This window comes from Gossypium hirsutum, chromosome A10, assembly GCF_007990345.1.
Source record: "Gossypium hirsutum isolate 1008001.06 chromosome A10, Gossypium_hirsutum_v2.1, whole genome shotgun sequence".
NCBI classification, from domain to species: Eukaryota; Viridiplantae; Streptophyta; class Magnoliopsida; order Malvales; family Malvaceae; genus Gossypium; species Gossypium hirsutum.
In genome coordinates this window covers 12,422,642-12,441,278 of record NC_053433.1, presented here as the reverse complement: position 1 = coordinate 12,441,278, position 18,637 = coordinate 12,422,642, and the positions used below count along the sequence as shown (strand labels likewise).

The following is an 18,637-nucleotide window of genomic DNA, read 5'->3' as shown; positions in this document are numbered from 1 at the left end:
TAGTAAAGTAATAAGAAAGAAAAATAAAACACAAAGAAATTATATAGAAATTCTTTTAGGAAAAAATTACGGGCAGGGGAGAAGAAAACTGACTAGTGTTGAAAAATCGAATGATATAAGAAGAGTTCCAACTACATCTATTTAAAGACTGAAAAACCTTATTTTAATCAAAGTCAAATAAAAGAAGCGTAGTACTATACAAATTCTACTTATGCAACATATAGCGTAGTTCTACATCTATATACTTCGGCCATCGGCCTTAAGCCCACCACAGATCCCCTAACTTTACCATTATATTATTTCTTTAGCAAGAATTCGGATCACACAACTCTAACATATATTGATAATTTCTTCTTATTCTCAATAAGAGATATTTCATTTTTTTTTTCAAAGATTTTCATTTTTCAACCCCCTCTTTTTTATGCTATGATTTTTTATTGAGTTTTTCATAATTTTTAGTACTTTTTCATTTTTCAAATGCACCGTTTTGTCATTTTATAAAATAAAAGGGACCTATAACTTAACTAAATAAAACATTGATTGATGGTGGGTATTAATATTTATATAATTTCTTTTAGTCCATCTAAAATTTTAAATATAACGGCTATCTTATGTAAATATAAAAGAATTTAATGACATTTAACAAAATAGTTTTTAATGAAGTAATGATTTAAGGTTAGGTATATATGAATGGGAGAATTTTTATCAATCACCAAAATAAGAGATTCTCGTGTCAAATTAGAATATAAAAGCCTGTGTTTGTGGGTCATACGACCATGGCAACTAGGAATATGATTCATTCATTGCAAGAATGATAGTCCATGCTGTAGAAAGTTAGACATTGTTTTGGTACTTAATTCATAATTATTTAGTTTCCAAAGAGTGCAGTAGATATGTTCTCTGTGCGATGCTTGTCCATATTATCAAGGTTGGTGGAAGGACAGTCCATAATTCCAATGAAAGAGTCAAGTTGCTAACATTTTAATACTTATCAAATTATAAGAAAAGAAAATAAAAGAAAAAAACCTCCCAATTTTTTTAATTTTAGTTTATGCAATTATTTGTCAAAAATGATATCTGCCCATTTTATGATTTGACTCTCTATTTACTTTATTTATTAAAAAAATGGGAAATGAAAGAGTTAAACATTTGGTAGGGTAATGATTAGAGGGAATAATGTTGTATTACACTTTTTCTTCCACATGCATAAAGTAGGCCTATCTGGTCTCAACTACTTATTGGACAGCAGTTTTGGATTAATGACCAAATTTATGACACCTCACACTTGTAGGTTTCCTACCTGTATAGCTTTAACCAGATTTAAGAGAGAAAAAAATCATAATATATTATTTCCTGTTAAAAATTGTAATACTAATATTTAAAATAATTTTATACAATGGTTATATATTAAAGAGATAATTTTTTTTAATTTCTAAAAAAATATTTATATAAAAAAATCCAATAAAAAATGTTATAACACTTATTGATTGTTTTTATTTACTTAAAAAATTAATATAAAAAAACTTTAAATAATATCCGAAAATCATAAAATGGAATTTATTTTTATAAAAACATTTAAAATTAGCATAAAAAGCCGAAGAAACTAAATTATTATAAAATATACGAAAATTTTAAAGAATTCTAATCCAACCAAATTAAACTCACCCCTACTTTCCATTTTCATTTGGGAAAATATTCGTTTTCTTGCAAAAGATTTGACATAAAGGCTTTTTTTTTTCTTTTTTCTTCAAAAAAGAAATCCACAAATAATAGAGAAGTGAAAATTCCATGCTGGCATTGCAATTGAGCGCCTTGAAAAGATGAATTTGAACTTGAATCCAAATTTCAAATTTCATACCTTTTTTCCTTAATGGGGTGTTCTACGTTGCAAAATTCCAAATTTATTACACCTTTTCATCATTTCCACCCTTATTTTAAAGCTATTTCTCGTCCCAATGTTGAAATTGAAACACTATTCTCTTTTTCTTTTTTCTTTTCTTTTTAAAAAAAAAAAATAAATTTATTATATTAGAGATGGGTGATACGATTTAAATCTGTATTAAATGAATATTTAACAATAACTTTAATCACCATTTTAATAGAAGAACTTAAAATAAAAGTCTGGTTAATTAACATTAAATATTATATAATAATTTATTTTATATTTAATAAATTAAAACTATCCATCTTTTAACTATAAAATAGATTATATATATTTATTTGTAGATATTGTGGTTCTAAGACTTAGGTTTAGTTTGGATGGACAATGCAATTATATGCAAATGAACTACAATCTTAAACCCAATGAATAACAAAGTGTCATGCAAGAGCCAGAACTACAGATTAATACAAGGTACATATATGTACTAAAAAAATATTACATACGATAATCTCAAAGTACGCAGTTCGGAGAAAAACAGATATGATAAAACATTTAGGGGAAAATAATCATGATAAAATGAAAAATTAGCATAGGCAATTAAACTAAACCAATATTGATGCTCATAAATTAATCATTGTATTGAGATATATACATGATGGCGGGAATTCTTACGGTGTCCACCTAAATGCAACCCAGTATTAGCAAGCATTTTGTAAAGGAAATTGGTGAAATTTTCGGTTGATTCAAATGGACATACCATTGAATACATTTAAAAATAGTTATTGCCTAATTGCTCTATATAAGCCATGGCATATTTAAGCTGGGATATGTAAAGATAAAAAAGAACGAGAACCAAATTTATTTTTTAAAACAAAATACCACTTAAAATACTGTAAATTTAAGTAAATTAAGACCTCATCAAACTATTTAGACAAACATATCAAAATTAAAACTTAAATATTAATTTAGCTTTTGAAAATAATGTTCACCAACAACATAATTTCATTAAATCTTTTTTCAAATTTTAACACTATCAAAAGTTTTAAAATTTTAATACTTTAAAAATAAAAAACCTTTTGGTAATATAATTGTATATCTATTAGGAAGATTTAAAATAACTTGAAAATTGTATCAAACTTGTTATTTTTATTTTAAAATAAATCTCATTTTTAAAGATAAAAACAAGTACCAAAAATCTAAATTTAATAAAGACGCTTTTAGAAATGTGACACCAAGTTCATGATTATAAATTATATTTATATTTAAAATATATATGATTCCCATTTTTTTTCTGAATAACTCTAGGATAGTTAGGTGCATATTTGTCAAAGTTAATGGCAAATTGACTATCATAATAACTGGCAAATGTGTATATATATATATTAACTAAACTTGGTTTTGAATACGTAAAACATACCTTGGGTTTGAGGTTTGCTAGTGGTTGAAGATCAATTGCTTCGACAGTTTATTCCGAATTGGTGATGATGATGTGGGATCATGCATTTATCTCGTATGATGTAAAATGATGAAATTTTCATCGTCGATAGAAGAAACTATCACTTTGATCAAGACTGTGTTGGTAACGTTTTATAAAACTAAAACGAATACAAATATTAAGAAAGAAAGACAGACAAATGAATAAAAGATGATTAAACTTTCACTTAGGATGTATATAAGCTTGTACGTGCCCTCTATTTATAGGGCTTTAAAAACTATAAGTTACAAGGCATTAAGGATCAATATATAAGATACCCTATAAATAATTTAAGGGTTATAACATAATAAATTTATGGGGTTATGGACATTCATTCTTTAAGGATGAAATTGGGGGTTATGGACATCCATTTTATCAAATGATTTACAACAAATATAGCTTATTGATTAAACTGAATAAGTTAAATTATAATGAAAGTGCAATTGAAGATGGAGCTTATTATGAGTTTGAATAAAGGTAAAATTACAACTCTATCTTGAAATTTTTTTTTTAATTAAAAGATTTGACTGGAATTAATAAAAAGAACTAATTACACATAATCATAATAGGGTTAAAGTCCATTAGCCCAAACCTAAAAGAAGAAAAGAAAATCTAAAAGCCTACTAAAAAGAGGAGCCAATTTAAAACATTTAAAACTAGCCCAATTCGTCTGAATGTAACTACAACTAAATAGTGAAATAAAACAAATCCTAACCCAGTCAAATCAACAGCTGGATGCCAATGGTCTCTGTCCTTTCACATCACTGACCCAGCCATAATGATAGCGGTTTTCAAAAAAAAAAAAGATATTTAATTTACCTACTATCCTTTCTAGAGATTTCTATCTTCATTTCCTCTCAGTCCGGATGCCTTGGTCGATACTTCTCCAGAGCTTGACGAACGTGTTCTGGAATCCCTCCCACCAGGTAACAGCTTTCTCTCCTCTTTACAGCCTCATTCGCAATAACATGAGCATAAATATTCTCTGTTTTAGGGATAAAGTGAAACCTATCTCGTGAAATCTGTCTTTTATGCTTTGAATGTCTCTAATAATTGCTTCAATGGTTGATTTGTCAATCTCGAAACTTTGGCATTTCTTTATAATAGTTTTTGAGTCACCTATTACCTTTATTTTGTTTAATCCCGTGAAGTTTCCTAATTTCATTACTTGTAGCCCTACTTGAGCCTCTGCCATGAACGGAGTAGCTATATCAGAATGAGTGACCATTTTCGATGCTAAGATCTTCCCCTCTTCATTTCGTACAAGCAAGCCCGAAGCCGATCTGGAATGTTGTTGGTCATAAGCTGCGTCAAAATAAACTGTAACCCTTGCTCTGCGAACATGCTGTGAAAGCTTCTATTGGACTGGTATGTGAGTTTTTTCTCTTTTGTCCCATTGAACTCTGAGATGAAACTTTGGATCTGTTTTGCTATGTCTCTTCCTGTCGCTGTTCTCTTTTCATATACTAACCTATTCCTGTTGAACCAGATTAACCAGAGTCCACAATAGAAAAATCTGATCTGTTCACTAGTCCCCTGTTCAAAGACCCAAGTAAACCACTCCCACGTAGTCTGAGTATCATTATTCAGTACCCAAGACAGATTTAAGTGATTCCAAGTCTCAACAGTTGGACACTGGCGAAAAACGTGGTTACTGTTCTTCATCTTGATGACATCGAGGGCATTGTGTGTCCACCACCACTTTCTTTTGCTTGAGGTTAACAAGGGAAGGAATAAAATTCCAAGAGATTCTCCAAACTGTCAATGTAACTTTTGAGGGGATGTATAATTTCCATAGCTTCTTATAGAAATTTTTTATTTCGGTTTGTATAAAGTAATTATTAGGATCCATGTTAGACTCCTGTAATAGTTTATAGGCGCTTCTGACTTAGAACTCACCGGACAGTTCACCTCGCCATACTTGAAAGTCTTCGTATTCTGTTTTTGCCAATGGAATCTGCATGATTTTCCTTGCAATATCCATACTAAAGGTATTCATAATAACAGTTGTTTTCCAAGTTCTAGTAGTGGCCTCTATTAGATCCGAAACTAACCTGATATTTTTATTACTTTCTTGGTTTTGTAATCTGTCTGCTTCATCCCCTCTTGCTGCCCAGACACTCTTCCAAGTAAGTGAAGGTAATGTTCCTAACTCAGCATTGTAGAAATCTGAGTTAGAATAATATTTTACCTTCAAAACACGAGCTAATAACGAATTTGGAAAATTAATAAGGCACCAACCCTGCTTTGCTAACAACGCGACATTAAATTTTGCAAGATTTTGAAAACCAAGTCCCCTATCTTCTTTCAATGAGCATAGTTCTTTCCAAGCGCTTCAATGAATGCCTTTTTTGTCATGACTTTTCTACCACCAAAATTTAGCTATAATATCCTCCAATTCAACACATAGAGACTTAGGAATAAGAAAGCAAGCCATAGTGTAAGTAGGGATGGATTGGAGAACTGCTTTTATGAAAACTTCTTTACCCCTTGAGAGAGGTGTCTTATGCTCCAATTGTCGATTTGTTTTTTAAATTTGTCCTTCAAAACTTGAAATGACGATCTCTTCTTTCTTCCCACCATATTAGGAAGCCCTAAATACTGTTCTGGATCAGTTGACCTTTTTACTCCAACTACATTAGAGACTGCGATCATTTCCCTAACTTGCGTATTTGTACTGAAAAACACTATTGACTTGTCATAATTAATACACTGGCCAAACACTTTTCATATTCATTCAAAATCTATTTTAAGGAATGCGCTGCTCCTTCAGTAGCTTCTGCGAATAGAATGCAATCATCTGCAAAGAGTAAATGTGAGATAGATGGCCCACTTCAACTAGCTTTTACTCTTTTAAGTATTCTTCCTCCAGTTGCAATCCTCATAAGACTTGAGAGGCCTTCCCCGCAGAATAAAAACAAAAACGGACTTAGAGGATCTCCTTGTTTTAAACCTCTACTGGGATGAAACACTTCCCCTAACTTTCAATTGAACACCACTGAGTACGATACTGTAGACACATTTCATAATCGAATCAACCCATCTTGGATCAAAATTCATTTTCTTCATTGTCATCTCCACAAACTTTTATTCAACTCTATCATACGACTTACTCATGTCTAATTTTACCGCCATAAACCCCTTTTTTTCCAGTCTTCTTATGCTTCAAAGTATGTAAAATTTCATAAGCCAGTAACACATTATCAGAAATAAACCTCTCTGGTACGAAAGCACTCTGTGCTAAATCTATACATTTATTAATCACTACCTTAAGTCGATTTGCGATGACCTTACTATCAATTTATAAATCACATTAAGCTAATTGGTCTAAATTTAGTAATATTGGAAGGACTTGAAATCTTGGGTATTAGCACAATATTTGTTTTGATAATCGAACTCATTTGTATACCTTCATTCAGTTTTTGAAGGCAAAAATCTAAAACCTCCTCTCCGATGATCGGCCAACATTTTTGGTAAAATAATGCTGGAAAACCGTCGTCTCCTAGTACCTTAGTGGGACCCAACTCCGTTAAAGCTTCTCATATCTCCTCCTTAGTGTATCTTTCATTTAGTCGACAATTGTCATCTTCAGTAATGCAGCAATCCATTCCTGATAATATTCGATCGTAATTATCTTGTCTTCCCGCTGAAAATAGCTTCTGGAAATATGATCTGGCAATTCCTTCTATTTCCTTATCCTCATTCGTCTCCCTGTCATCTTCATATTGCATTTTGTCGATAAAATTCCTCATTCTCCTTTGTGTTGCTTGCTTATGAAAAACGTTGTATTTCTATCTCTAAATTTCAACCTGTTTATTCGAGCTCTCTGTTCCCAATAACATTCATCCTTATCTATCTCAAAATTCAATTAAATCATTGTGTCAATAACTTCTGCCATATTTTCGTCACTTCTTTCAGACTCAATCAGCCTTGTCAATTTTGAATTCAAAACATCTTTCTTTATTTTCTTGCTTTGGCAAATTTTCCTAGCCCATCTTCCTAGTCCTTTCCTCATATTTTCTAGCTTATTCAATAAATCCCCTGCGGAATTTTCCCAAATTGCACAAACCTCATCCATAAACATTTCCTCCAAGATCTACCATGCTTCAAACTTAAAACTTTTATTTAGTTACCTTCTCGCTACACCCTCTGTAGTAATAGGTAAAGGACAATGATCTGAAAAAGAATGCGTGAGGTGTTGAATTAAGGAATCTGGGAATAAAGAGATCCACTCTTCAGTTACTACACATTTATCAAGTTTTTCTTGTATATTCGTTTCTGGCAAGTTACCTCTCTCCCAAGTGAACCAATTTCCTGAGTATCCCACATCCACCAATCGAAAATCTTCTAACGCCTTTCGAAAAGCTTTGATCATTCTCTCTTCTTGAGGTAGTCCTTCTTTCGTTTCAAAACCATACAGAATTTCGTTAAAATCCCCACAAGCCAGCCATGGAAGCTCTCCAATAGTTTGTAGATGCCGTAACAGATTCCATGATTATTCTCTATTATGTGAACAAGGAGAACCATAAAACCTTGTAAATCTCACTTCTTCCTATCACTTGAATCCTCAATTAAAACATCAATATGACAACTTGAAAAGCTTTGAAGTGTGACATTGACATCCCCTCTCCATGCAAGACATAATCTTCCTCTCGAACCAATCGCATCCACATCAATACCGTAATGAAACCCACAACTTCGTCTAACTTTTTCCATCTGACTTTTATTGATTTTTGTCTCCATGAAGAAGACTACTTAGGTATATTGTGACCTCAACAAATGCCGAAATCTGTGAACTGCCTGTAGATTCCCCAAACCACGGATGTTCCAACGTATGATTTTCATTGCGCCCGGTCAGCTTGTTTCATGGCAGCCGCCGATGAAAAGTGATTAATTTTTGACAACCTCCTATTTCTAAGGATTACATTGTTGCTTTCTTCAATATCTCCTCTAGCCCTCTTTTTTCCTTCCTCACCTATTACCATATCTTTCAGGTTATGATCTATTGCATTCTGTATTTGACCAGTTAATTAATTTTCACCCACTTGCTGTGACGTCGGCCTTCTTCCTTCCAGGTTAAATCCCAAAATAGGATCAATATCCTTTAGACACCCTGTTCTTTTATATGTTCCTCACTCACTATTTCCTTGGAATTGGTCGCCTGGATTGGTACCACTCATTACTCCACCATCCTCCCTTAACCAAACGCTAGTCATTGTTTGGGCTCTTCTTGATTATGCTCTTAAAGATAAATCCCAACCCATCTCAGTAATTTCTACCCCTACTACCATCTTAGCTGCACAAAAAGAATCACTATGACCTAGTCAACCACAATAAAAACAAAATAAGGACAATCTTTCATATTTAAACTTAACATAAGAGCAAATACCACAAAACATGTTTTGTTTCTTCCTTTTAAGAGGACATCGAATGTCTATTTAGACCTGAATTCTCATAAAATTTCTGTTTTCTTTTCCCAAGGTTGAGCCATCATATTCCAGAAAATTCCCTATAAAATTCCCCAGTTGTAAGGCTAAATTTTCAGAGTAAAACCCTATAAGAACATCATGAACCTATACATAGAAGGGTGTTGAAATCAACGGAACCTTTAATGGATCTTCTCCCCATTGTAACTTATAAAGAATCAATAGATGGTTATTAAAGGTACATGATGACCCCTTTAAAACCCTTTCTAAATCCATATTATGGAAAAATTGAAATAAATACCTTTTTTCCCCCAAATCCCTAATTTGAACACCCCTAACAAGATGCCATAAGTTAGCCATAGTACTTTTCATTGCTGGGAAGTGAATAACACTGGCCGTTAAGAAACATCCCACCTATCTAAAAACTCCTTCTTCCTTATCTTTAGTCGGATCTACTTGTATTTGTAAAACTGCTTCTTCTTCTTCATTGAGGGTTAATCCTGCAAAATCTATTTCCATGGATCCAGGGAAAGAATCAGTAGCGTGGAAACTTTGCCTAAAGGCTTGGATGTGGTTGTGGAAGTGGCTGCCACTAACAAAGAGACAATACAAAAAACTTAAAAGCTTGCCAAAGGACAGACAGTTGCATGCTAGGGTAGCAGACTGAGATTTAACTTTCGAGTTTCTATTCTCTATCTTGAAAGTTTATGTAAATGTCTTAAAGATTAAATTTCAAAAAAAAATTGAGAATTGGGAACGGATTTTGTTTTAATTTGGATGTTTACACCCATAATAGATAAAAATTAATTATGTTTTTAATGTATTAAAATTATCAAAAATTAAATGTAATATTAAAACATTAAAATCTTTTTTTAGTTTTAATATTAAAACTAGTTTTAATGTTTTATATTTAATTTTTTTCTAATTTAGAGTCATATAATAATGTTATTAATTAAAAAGTAAATTCAAATTATATCAATTTTATAATAGTTTATTTTCATAAGTGAAACAACTATTGAGATTATTAATTCATTTAATTTGTATTATAAAGTTATGAAATAAATTAAAAATAATTTAAAAAACTTCAACTTCCTAATTAAAATAAAAGTATATTTAGAAAAATTAGAATAACATATAATTTTAAAATAAATACTAATAATATTACAAATATATTTTTTTTTATTTTTTGCATAGAAAACTGATATTCATTTAATAGGTGTTTGGCTCAAGAAAGTCTGACATATTAACACACTATAGAGAAATGAAAAGATGTAAAATCAAAAGACCAACCATCAAAGCAAAATAAAGCATGCGGAAAGCAAAAAACTATTAACTCTAGAAAAACACCCCAAACCAAACACTAAAAAAACTCATTAGAGAATACCAACCATTATCCTCATCTTCCACAACAACTACTCTGTATAGCCAAACCGGAAGAAAGATATTGCCTTGAAAACCAAGCATAGAGATTCCTTTGAACCTTCTTCATCTTCAGAGCTTAACAAAGATTTCTCAGCGGTGTTGAAGTCAAGTAGTCCAGTCTTCGTCTACCACCTTTTCAACCGAATCTGGAGCCTCATCAACCCAGAAGCAAGATGTGTGGCGTCAACGTCCTTCCAGTGCCAGATTATGTGCCACCCTGTTAGCTTCTCTTAGAATAAAATGGTAAGTAACTTTCAGAAAGTGACTTTCTAAGAGTCGAATGCTTTGAGAAATCGGTCTAAGAGTGGATCTATCCTCCTTATCTAACTTGAGTTTTTTAATGATCGACAGATAATCCCCTTCTAGAAGTATACTCCTAAAACCCATGTCAATCGCAAACAGCAAAGCCCTTTTACAGGTCCTAGCTTCTACAACAAAGGCATCTACAACTCCCTCATATGGGTAAGTGCACGCTCCTATGATTTTTCCTTTGTTATTTCGAGCTAAAACTGCTGCAATAGAGGTTTTAGAATCACCTTGAAAAGAAGCATCAAAATTTAATTTAATAATACCAGGATTAGGGGGTCGCCACAACTCTTTCATTGTAGTTCTAGATGAGGAAAAAGAGACTCAATTCAAAGTTATCTCTTGTATATAACCTCGAATAAAACCCAAAAGTTCCTGCATGGATATCTTAAGACCTTCATGTATCATTTTATTTCTTCTATGCCACAAAGCCCAAAAGGAAATACTTAAAAGGTGTCTGGTACTTTCATCTATTGCATTAAAAATATTTACAAACCGGTCTTTGCAATTCGAGGTAATCCCTGCTGGAGCAATTGTGATATTTAGAGAAACCCAAAGCAGTTGTAATACACCACAATACCATATCAAATGGTCAGAATCCTCCGGAGCCTCCTTACACAGTGGACAAGCTTTATCAACATATAGCCTTCGCTTAATAAGATTGCCAAAATGAGGCACATAATTATTGGATAACCTCCACATATGTATTTTCACTTTCGTTGGTAGGTGAAAAGCCCAAATTAAGTTGTAAAAATCCTTGTACTTCTCTGCTGTAGAAGGGTTGTAATCAGTATTTTGTAATTTTTCTGTAACTAAAACCCTATATCCACTATTCATGAAATACTCCCCAGTGGCTTCGTGCCTCCAAACTAGCATATCATGAAATCTGGAGCTAGCAAGAGGAATATTGAAAATGCGTTTCGCTTGGTCTCTATCAAAAAGTCTACAGATCACTTCCTTATTCCAGGTATTTGACTCAACATCAAGGAACTGGTTCACAATAATCCAATAAGGATTTATACTCCAAACTGATAATCTATTACTTCCAAGACCAGGCAGCCATGGATTATTCTAAATATTCATACCTTCACCGCTACCAATGCGCCAAATTAACCCTTTTGTAATCAGATCCCGAACACTACTAATACTTCTCCAGGTAAACAAAGGTAAGAACCAACTTTTACTGACAAAATATTTGAGAATGGATAATAACGGGCTTTTAAAACTTTTGTTAAAAGGCAACTAGGCTAGAAAGATAAACACCAAACTTGTTTTGCTAATAAAGCTTTATTGAACAAAAAAAGATCCCGAAATCCTAGCCCACCAACAACTTTGGGTTTACACAACGCACTCCAATTACTCCAATGAATGTCTTTAGTTGATTTGTTATTAGACCACCAAAATTTATTCAATATACCCTCCAACTCACGATATAAAATCTTCGGCAAAGCAAAACACTGCATAACATATACAGGTAGGGGTGAGAGCTCAATAGAATCGAATGAAAAATTTCGAGTTAATCGAGTTCACAAATCATATTTTATCATCCTAATTTGATTTGAAATTTTCTCGAATCGGGTCGAGTGAGATGGAATTTGAATCGAATCAAATCAAATATATTTGTTCAAGTTAAATTTTAAAAAATAATTTTGGGTCTTTGTAACCATTGTCACCCATCGTAACAAAATTTGTTTACCTTAATCAAAATTTTTATTAACTTTCATCACCTCATAATTTGTTTATTAATATTTTATATACGGGCTAGCTTCTTTTCTTGCTTAGTTGTTTCAATTATCTTCAGATTTTTGTCACTATGTATTTTGGAATTAAAAAATATATTAAATGTAAAAATGTGATTTTTTAATAAAAGTTATTTTAAAGATAAAATGTGAAATTGATACCAATATAAAATTTTAACATGAATATTTAATGGGATAATTAATAATTCAATTTGAAAATAAATATTCAATATGACAAAAAAATTCAATAATATAAATAATATAAAATGTGAAATTTAATTTAATAATATAAATAGTAGATATAAATAAAATTATTACTATTTATGTTTAGTGATTTTTTTGGATAATTTTGGTTTTTTATTTGAGAGTAAAGGGTGAGAAGTAAAAGTTTATGGGGAAAATAAAAAGTTTTGAGGAATAAAAATTTGAGGAAAAGTAAAAAGGGGAGTAAAATTTTGGAGGAAAAATATTAAAAAATTGAGGGGGGGACTGGTTTGGGGTAGATGAAAGGTGGGATGGGAATGAAGTAAAAATTTTAGGGGGAAAGTGGGAGGGAATAAAAATTTTGGGGGAAAATAAAAAGTTTTTCGGGTTTTTGGGAGTAAAATTTTTAGAAAAAGTAAACGGGAGAGTAAAATTTTTGTGGGAAATGGACTTTGGGTAGATTGGGGGTTGGGATGGAAGGGGAGTAAAAGTTTTGGGGAGAAAGTGGGAAGGAGTAAAAGTTTTGAAGGAAAAATAAAAAGGTTTGGGAGTTTGGGGTAAAAATGTAAAATATTATAGTTTGATATTTGAATTATTCAAGTTATTCGAAATCGAAAACTCAACTCGATTCGAACTCGAGATTCGAAAAAAATTCGAGTTGACTCGATTAACTCGAATAACTCGATTCGTTTAAATCAAAATTCAAATTTTTTTCAATTTTTTCGAGTCGAATCGAGTATTGTTTACCCCTATATACAGGAATTGCTTGTAAAACTGACTTAATGAATACTTCTTTACCCCCCATCGAGAGATAACGCAAATTCCACCCATCAATTCTTCTTTTGAACCGGTCAACAAAATTTGCAAAAGCTCACAACTTCTTTCTTCCAACCATCATTGGCAGACCCAAATACTTTTCGGGGTTTGTACCTACATGGACACCGAAAATGTTGGTAACTAGCTCCCTTACATTAGACTCCACACTTGCACCAAAATAAATAAGCGATTTATCAAAGTTAATCTATTGCCCTGAAACCTGCTCGTACTCTAGAATAATGTTTCCAACTATATTTGTTCCCTCACACGAGGCATCACCAAAAAAAATACAGTCATCCACAAAAAATAGATTATTAAACGAGAGCCTTTCCCTTTCAATTGGAGCACCCAGCATCAGATCTTTCTGTTTTGCATGATGTAGTAGTGTAGGAAAACCCTCTGCACAGATTAAGAATAGATAAGGACTGAATGGATCTCCTTATCTCAAAATCGCTAATATCCCCATTGATACCCACAGTATAGGAAACAGAACATATGCACCTCATAATGAGAATAAGCTAATCAGTATGAAAACCCAACCTAAGTATCATTCCAGCCAAAAAATCCCACTCAACACGATCATACACTTTACTCATATCGAGCTTAAGCGTAAAATTCCCTTTTCTACTTTTCTTTTTCATTTTAAGGGAATGTAAGACCTCATAAGTGATTAAAACATTATCTGAAATATGTCTTTCTGGGATAAAAGCCTATTGGGCTTTATTAATACAATATCCCAACATTGCACTCATACGCTTCACCAAGACTTTTGGGCTTTATTAATACAATATCCCAACATTGCACTCATACGTTTCACCAAGACTTTCGCAATAATTTTGTAAACCACATTACATAAACTTATAAGTCTAAAATGTGAAAGATTTTTCGGTTTCTCAACTTTAGAAATTAAAATAATATGGGTTTTATTAATCTCACCCATTTCAATCTCACCTTTCAAAACAAACAAGAAATAACTAGAAATCTCAAGTCCAATAATATGTCAAAACCTTTGATAAAATATTGTTGAAAAACAATCGATTCCCGGGGCCTTTAGGGGTGCCATCGTTTTAACTATATGCTCAATTTTTTTATTAGTGAAAGGTTTGAGAAGCTCGTTATTCTTGCTCTTTGTGATCCGTTTCTCCACTAACCCAAGCAACCTTTCATCATCATCTGTCTCTAAGGCCAAGGACAAGTTTTTAAAATACTTCAAAGTAATCTATAACATCTCTTCATCCTTTGAAACCCAACGTCCATCCTCCCCTTCTAATCCAATCATCGGACTACGATTTTGGCAAGTAACAGCTACTTTGTGAAAAAAACTTGTATTTCGATCCCCATTTTTCAACCAGTTGACTCGATCCTATTGTTCCCAAAAGATCTTCTCTTTATCAACCTCCAAATTAAGGCCTAATTGAACATCTGTAATTTCGGTGAAAACCTCATCAGTGGATCCTTAAAATCTATTCGAGTTTTCCTTTGCTCCTGGCTCCTTAAGCGACTCCATTATTGGAATTGTTGTCCCACTTTCGCTAGCTTAACCGGAATACTAACAGATGAATCAGCTCAATTCCTTTTTACTTGCTTCTCGAAATATTGTTCTAAAAACCATCTGGCCTCAAAACAAAAAAGCTTGGCCCTATATCTTTTATCATCCCTTCGCTTTCCTGTTGTATACAAAAAATTGGACAGTGGTCTGAAAAAGTATGACTTAAATGCTCCACTTGATAGCCTAAAAAAAGATTCATCCATTCCAAGGTCATGACTCCCCTATCAAGTCTTTCCCTTATATTAGTTGACAAGAATCTTCTTCTCTCCCATGTAAACCACTTACTAATGAAACCCAAATCATTAAGCCCTTAGTCATCCAAAATGCTTCAAAACTCAGCCATCTGTCGTTCTGATCTAAGACGTTCACCCTTATTTTCAAAGGAACTTATAATCTCGTTGAAATCCCCAACCACAAGCCAAAGGACCTTTTGATCATTTCCTAATTGTCTAAATAGCTCCCATGACCTCTGCCTACTTCGTTCATCAGGATTCCCATAAAACCTGTTAACCTCCAAGATTCTCTACATTCATTATCATGAATATCAACATCAATATGGTAATGAGAATAACTCTTAAGCATAATCAAAGAGTTACATTTCTAACCCAAAGATAAACATTATTTTGATCTAATTGCCCCTATATCAATACCGTTTTCAAAACCACATTTCAACCTAACCATTTCCATCTTATTCTTTTTTTAAATTTAATTTCGTTTCCATAAAAAACAAAATCCTAGGATTAATGGCCCTCAACTTATTTTTGAACCTATTAACAGTCCGTGGTCTCCATAGTCCACGAACATTCTAGCTTAGAAGTTTTATTGCATTCAGCTGCCCCGCTCTATAAAGCTAGCCATTATATCGTGAAAACCTCCTTCAATATTATTCCCCAAAGAAATTGTCGTATCACCCACTACCCGTTGTCGTTTCTTGCCTTCCATAGAAAGTAGTAGATCATTTTCCTTAGTCAACACTAGATCCATAGGCCCATTATCACTATCAGCCCCATTTAACTCCTTACTGTTCATGTTTCTCCAGTTGTCAATCCCTTTAGTTAATATCTTTTGTCCAGGTCCTACAAGAATAAAATTCAGATTTAGATATGATTTCTCCATATCAACCCTATTGTTACGCCCAGTATCCCTCTCTTCCCCTGAAATTCGGCCTTTAGTGTCTCTTTCCATATCCAACTATCTACATTCTGAACCGTCTGCTTCACAGAGCCATTTGCTCACAGTTGCGTTTCGCCGTCGCACCACTACACACAATGAAATATCCAACCCAAAGACTATTTTTGAAGGCTCAATTCAGGTCTAAAACGGGCAAAAAAACTCTCCCCATAACCGAGTTTACCATAGATAAAACAAAATAAACTCAGTTTCTCATACTAAAAACGAGCATAGACAGTCTAATCCTTGCCAATCTGAATCTTTTTCTTTCTTTTCAATGGAATTGTCACATCCAAACGAATCCGAGTGTGCATAAATTTTTTGATTCCTATTGTTAGAATAGATGTATCATATTCAATAAACTGACCCAAAAAAATCCCAAATTGTTTGGCCATTGTTTCCGTCATCAAACCTGGAGGCAAATCATGTATTTGGACCCAAAACTCTGATAAAAATAACGGAACTCATAGCAGATCTTCCCCCATTTGAATTTTGTGAAGGATTAGTATATGATTATTGAAAAACCAGGGAGTTCTAGAAAGCACTCTTTGAACATCAATGTCATGAAAAAATTGAAAAAGAAACATTTTTTTCTCCAAAATCTGAAATACAAATCCCCCCAATAGGATGCCAAAGATCAGCCATGGTATTGCGTAAAGATGGAAAATGAACAACACTATCAGTCAAGCATCGTTCTACCTAACTGAATTTATAATTCTGATCCATCATTGTAGCCTCCTCATGAAACTCATCCTCCTCCTCATCAATTAAATTTAGATTAGTTAGTTCTTCCTCCATCACTCAAAAACAAAGAAAAAATGTCACACCAAAACTTCGAAGAAGAAAAAGGAAGAAAGAAGAGAAAACCCCATGTCAAAAGACAGACAAAACTTTATGTCAATAGACAGACTCATCAGATATCACTTTAAAATAGCGTCGATCTTATTTCGGTCACTCTTAAATTTTTTATTTTATTATTTTAATCATTCGCTTTAGTCTATTATTCTCATCATCTTCTATTTTGACCTTTTTTGATCTATCATCTCTGCTATCATTTTCAATCTATTACAAATATATTTAATTTCACCTTAATTTTTAATAATATTATTTATAATATGTATCTTATTTCATGCTTTTAAAGATAACATATAATATTAATGTAACTAAAAATAAAAATAAAATACTTTTAAATATTATTAATTACAGAAAAATAATCTATATAAATAATTACATACGGTAAAATTATATTTTAATATATTTAATTTAATATTCCTAATAATAATTTTGCTTTCGTATTATAATTTATCTCCCTACCATCACCAGTTCACCATTACTATGTTCATCCAAATGCATATATAATCATTTATTTAAATTTACCATTACAATATTCAAAACAGCAACATAATTGAGTAAAATTGCCATTGTGTCATCAGAAGGCTTCAATGGAGGGAGGGAAATCATCGGCTATGCAGTATACCAATAAATTTTGCACAAATGGAACAAGAAAGCTAGCACTAAAAATATTTATTAATGAAAATAGGGCTCAACCGGGTTCGAACCGGTGACCTCTTGATCTGCAGTCAAATGCTCTACCACTGAGCTATGACCCCCTCTTTGACAATTTTGGTAACTAGTTTTATATATTGTATATTTTAACTTAAAAAGAACGAATGACTTTTCTACTGCATTACTAAGTTTGCTATCACTGACACAATTCAATTGGTAACCGATCATAAATCAATATATATGTTAGATTATGAAATATTAACAGGTGAAGTTTTTTTGTAAAAATATAAAATTAAAGTGATTAAATTGAGGTTTTGTAAATGTTATTATAGCGGGTTTAAAATATTTTTTTATATTGTTACTTTTTGAATATAAGAGTTTTTTAGTTATTTTTCAATTTAATTTATATTCAAGCTCAATTAGAAATTTAAAATATAATATAGATTTGTTACTACTTAAATACAAAAATATTTTAGTTATTTTCTAATTGAGTTAACATCTGATTGACTTATGACGTTAACTCAACATACAAAATATTTTTTTAGTTTTTTTTTTATATTATATCTTTCAATAATATTTTAACGGAAAATGACACCATTTTAAAAATAGGCTTATGTCCTTGGAAATAGAACAAAAATCCTTCATCGCTTCTTTATGTCATTGCAATTTAAGTTTTTTTAAAACCAAAAACATATAATGGTAAATAACCCAACATAAAGCTTTCACAAATGGGGATTCCTGCAAAGTTAAGATTTACTTTTTCATGGAAATCACATCAGAATTAAGGACCAAAGGAATTTTTATGTCTAACACATTAATCTAAATTTAGGTAATATTACTTTTAGTCCTAGTTTAATAATATTTCTCAAAAATATTTTTAAGTGTTTGAGAAAAGTAAAAATATTTTTGAAAAACATTCTTAAACTAACCTAAATCAATGTTATCCATCTTAAACTTACTAGCGTTCCTTCTTTTGCTCTTTAGATTAATACTGCCTCATTGGTTCATTTTTTTTAATTTCATGGACATGGAGAAGTCCCTTGCATCCTTCTAATATTAAAAAATAATTAAATGTATTATTATTGTATAACCAAAAAGTTTTCTGAAAATATTAAATTGTATACTTTTTTTTTCAATTTTCCC

General features: G+C 32.0%; 1 long non-coding RNA gene and 1 other non-coding gene across 2 annotated transcripts; one reads left to right on the top strand and one right to left on the bottom strand.

The window, feature by feature from the left end:
• The first annotated feature begins 4,043 nt into the window (after positions 1-4,043).
• On the top strand, positions 4,044-9,543 carry LOC107897221 (uncharacterized). Its single transcript, XR_005903168.1, has 4 exons — positions 4,044-4,282; positions 4,531-4,724; positions 4,846-5,495; positions 9,310-9,543. It is a non-coding gene; the product is annotated as an uncharacterized lncRNA (long non-coding RNA).
• A 7,983-nt stretch (positions 9,544-17,526) lies between these two features.
• TRNAC-GCA (transfer RNA cysteine (anticodon GCA)) lies at positions 17,527-17,598 on the bottom strand. Its single transcript has one exon. It is a non-coding gene; the product is annotated as a tRNA-Cys (tRNA).
• Positions 17,599-18,637: the final 1,039 nt, after the last annotated feature.